The sequence below is a fragment of the Eumetopias jubatus genome, unplaced genomic scaffold (assembly GCF_037043125.1).
Source record: "Eumetopias jubatus isolate StellerSeaLion01/CBP00866 unplaced genomic scaffold, mEumJub1_p1.0 scaffold_1, whole genome shotgun sequence".
Lineage (NCBI taxonomy): Eukaryota > Metazoa > Chordata > Mammalia > Carnivora > Otariidae > Eumetopias > Eumetopias jubatus.
In genome coordinates, this window is record NW_028274807.1 from 24,943,203 (window position 1) to 24,947,560 (window position 4,358).

Genomic DNA, 4,358 nt, shown 5'->3' on the forward strand with positions numbered 1-4,358 from the left:
AGATACAAAGAGAGAGAGAGAGCATGAGCAGGGGGAGAAGCAGAGGGAGGGGGAGAAGCAGACTCCCTGCTGAGCAGGGAGCCCAATGAGGGGCTTGATCCCAGGACCCTGGGATCATAACCTGAGCCGAAGGCAGATGATTAACCATGTGAGCCACCCAGGCACCCCCAAATTTGAATATTTTAAAACAACATGCTTGAGGAAAAGTTTTGCCACAACTGCCATTTTCACTAGCTACCAAATGAAACATTAGATCTTTCGACATATCTGATGCCAAGCCATCACCTCCAGATATATGCAAAATAATTCATATTTTCTCCCATTGCAAAATTGTCACTGCATTTCTATTCTTTACAATTAGTGCACAGTCTCCTAATAGGAATTTAAGGATCACCACAATGTGACCTTAATCTATTTCTCCCTCATTATTAGAATCTCTTGTTGCTGAAGCCACAGGGAAGAAAACGTAGAAAGAGAAACAATTCATGAATTTAATGAAGGTAGATAAATTATTAGGTTCAAATGTTGCTTTAAGTATGGCTTACAAATAATTATTAATATTGATAGTAATACATAATAAAATAACCTCTACAACAGCCACAATGATTCCCACAACCTGGTATCAGGTTCCTGTGCATATTCCCCCACCCCCTGAGTGTGGACATGTCCTAGGGACTCACTTCTAATGAACAGAACATGGCAAAAATGATAGGAAGTCAATTCTAAGATTAGGTTGAAGAGAGGCTCTGACTTTGCTGGAGTGTCTCTGCAGTAAGCGATCTGTCATGTTGTTAGTTGTTCCATGGAGAATCTCAAGTGACCAGAAACTTGTATTTCTGGCCAAAAGCCAGCAAGGAACTATAACCTGCCAATGGCCATGTTAGTGAGGTTGGCAACAGATCCTCCTGCAGTTTAGATAAATGTAGCCCCTGCCAACAGATAGACTATAAGCGGGTGAGTGACCTGACCAGAAGTTCTCAGTGAGTTATCTCCAGATGCCTGACCCCAGAAGCTGAGATAATAACTATTTGTTGTTTCAAGCCTATACATTTAAAATAATTTGCAACTCAGAAGTAGATAATAAATATACCCGTATAATGATGACTGACAAGGAGAGACCACTGTGTTTGCACCCTTGCCAGATGAATTGGCAAAGTTTCTAACTTCCTCCCAAGCTGGCCTGGCAGGTCCTGTCCAATTCAAGTCAAAATTGCAGGAGTGATAAGGATTATGCAATTGTCCTTGACCAGGGAGGGGGGATAAAGAGAAGATCAGTAAGTAAATGTCTTATAATTTGTTGCCATCCCCCAGCCAACACCCCTAGAAAGATTCCAGGATATGATAGCTTCACTTGGATTATCAGTAGAAGTTCCCAAGATGGAGTGATCAGCTGTGTTTTTGAGATCCAAGACTAGCTGGGCCACACACCTGGTATTTGCCTTTTGGTATTTGCTCTCTTGCCTTTGCTTCCTCTTTTCTCTTTCTTCACTCTAACTTCAATGGCACTACCTTCCCCAGGAAAACTCTAAGCTATAGATTTTTGCCTCAGCCTTTTTCAGGAAACCTTCCGGCAGCAAATATATTCCTTACATATGCTTCTAAAAGTAGAAGTTCACATGAAAGTCCACCCGAACCTAATTTTAATTATTTTTAACTTGCTATAAAATTATGTTTAACTCACATATATTATATACCTAACTTATTTTAGCCAAAGAGAGATAGAAGAAGGGTGAAAATTCTGATTTTTTTCCCCAAATCTTTGGGAGCATAGATCTGAAAATTTGGCTATATGTAATGTTGGTGTTAAGTTATTATGAATTTGTCATACTTATTTTTAGAAAAAAATAATTTGAATGATATGGTTAGGTGTTGAAAAAAATTATAAACCAGATGGATACCTATGATGTAGTTTTGGGAGTAAGTTGTTGGGGGCCAAAGCCCACTGCCAAGAAAGAATCCTTGAGATGTCTTTGGTGCCAAAAGGTGATTTTATTAAAGCATGGGGTCAGGACCCATGGGGAGAAAATGAAGAAAGAGCCGCTGCCGTGGAGTTGTGAGGAATGGCTGATTATATACTTGAGAGTTGGGGAAGGTAAGGACAAAGGGAGGTGTCCAAAAGGACTTTCATATGCTAAAGAAGATTCAGGATACTGGAGGCCTTGCTATTGTCAAGCTAAGGTTGTTTGCCCTCTAGCAAGGCATTAACATTAAGACAGTTGGGAGTTTCCAGGAGGAATGTTATACTCTGCTTGCCTCAAGTATTTGTCAATGGGCTGCAGGTCATAAGGAAATTTAATTAAGTTTACATTTCCTTCAACCTTTGTTTCCCACATCACTATGGAGGGGACGGTGATGTTAAGGCTCCAGGAAATTGAGTCTATGGGTTTCTGAAATTTAGGCTATTGATAAGAATGCTTTTTCCTTGTAAATCACTAAGACATCTGTAAACTTATGGAGACACAGGTACTGCAGGACTGTGATCTCTAGTGTTTTTCCCTTTCCTTCCTTCGTTTAGGGCAGGCAGGAGTGCCTGAAGGCAGGGGTGAGGTGGGGGGAGTTGGGGGGGGGTTGGAGGGGCGGTTCCGGGTGTCAATTTGTGCTCTGTCCTCAACTTGCCTTCAGTTCTCTCATCACCTATATATAGTTAATGCATTAGAATATCTACTAAGATTTTGACAATGCAGTATTCAAGACATATGCCAGTTTCTGTGTTTGATTTAAGGTTGAAAATGAGTAAGGCTGGCAGCATCTCTAATGTATGACATGTTTATATAAGAAGAATACACATGATTGCTTTTCTTTCATTCTGTACTCTGTATTGCCTACATCTACTATAAGATCAGAGATGCTAAATAGTGTGAGAAATTATATAAAGAAAAATTTCAACAACAAAAACAACTATACCTCAAGTTTCATAATACAAAAGAATGCTAGATAAAAGATACTTAATTTGCCCTCAACTGCCACTGAATTACAGTGAATCATGAAAATTTATTTGCTGTATACAAATTAGGGAAGAGTCAAAGGAGAAAGGAAGGATGACCTGAAAAGTTGAAGCTTTGCCAGACGCGGCTTAACAGATGTGAAATATCTATGGTCTTGATCTTAAGGAGACTTGAAGATTCAGCATGTAATAAATTCTACCTAATTAGAACAATTGGTAAGAATGTTCAGAAAAGCAAATTCAAGTAAATTAATATTTTGAGTATGTGAATGATTCGTATGAGGCTGTGTTAAAGAGATAATGATTAGTAAACATAATCATGGTTCTAATAACACAAGGCAGTTCTCTATACATATATTTACACAAATAATGGACTCCTATGTCATATTCTCAAGGTGATCTTGAAAGTTTCTAAGCAAATTTTGTTCACAAATAAAAAATAATCTTAAAGCAGTGTTTATTTAGGAATATTCCAAACTGCAATTTATTTTTCAGCCTGGCAATTTTCTTGCCATAGTTTTTTTAAAGATTAAAGTGTATTTTGAACCATTAGTAGTCATTCTTAAAACATTGGCTTTGAAAAACTCATCAATATGGTTATATGGCCAATGTTAAATATTGGGGGCAAAATTCCAAATCTACTGGTTTATTGCTGTAGAACATGTATTTTCTTTCTAACTTATTTCTTAAATAAAATTTAATATTTCTCTTTATGAAATAACTATCCTGGCCCTGGTGATTGAAATTGTATAATTCATTGATTTGATTGCCTATTATAAATATTCTCTTCCGACTTAAACAGTAATCATTGAATTAATTTTTAAAACTGTGCTAACCAATGTCAAGCTGGATTTGTATTACATCAATATTGTATTACCAAAAAAGTTTAATTTATAGCGACTTTTTCATGTAATGTGGGTCACTGGCAAAAATAAGAGCCCTGCTGGCTTCATAAAGTTAGAGGGTTCCAAATCATTAACATACAAAATTAATAATAAACCATTTAACATAGACCCTTGAGGGAGACCAGATGTTCCTGCCTAATTAGAGAAGACCTGACCCTAGACGACAGTACATTTCAATCACCTTTTTAAATAAGCATAAAGCCAAACTACAGAGCTTTAACACAGCTCACAGTGACATGCCTAGGATTAAGGAAGCCTCACTGAAATGTCAAATTATGCAAAAGTTAAAGGAGAAAAAAAAAATCACACTAACATAAATAGAGAAACCAATCTCCCCTTTTTGTCCTTATGGGAAGAGAGAGACAAGTTTTTCTATTTTAAGTATTATTGAGTGATAACAAATTTTAAAAAAAAATCTTCCATATCAAAATTTGAGAAATTTAATATCTCAAGAAGTAAAATAATATCTAACCTTAAATGTGCTTATTAGAGTTTTAATATCTTAAAGT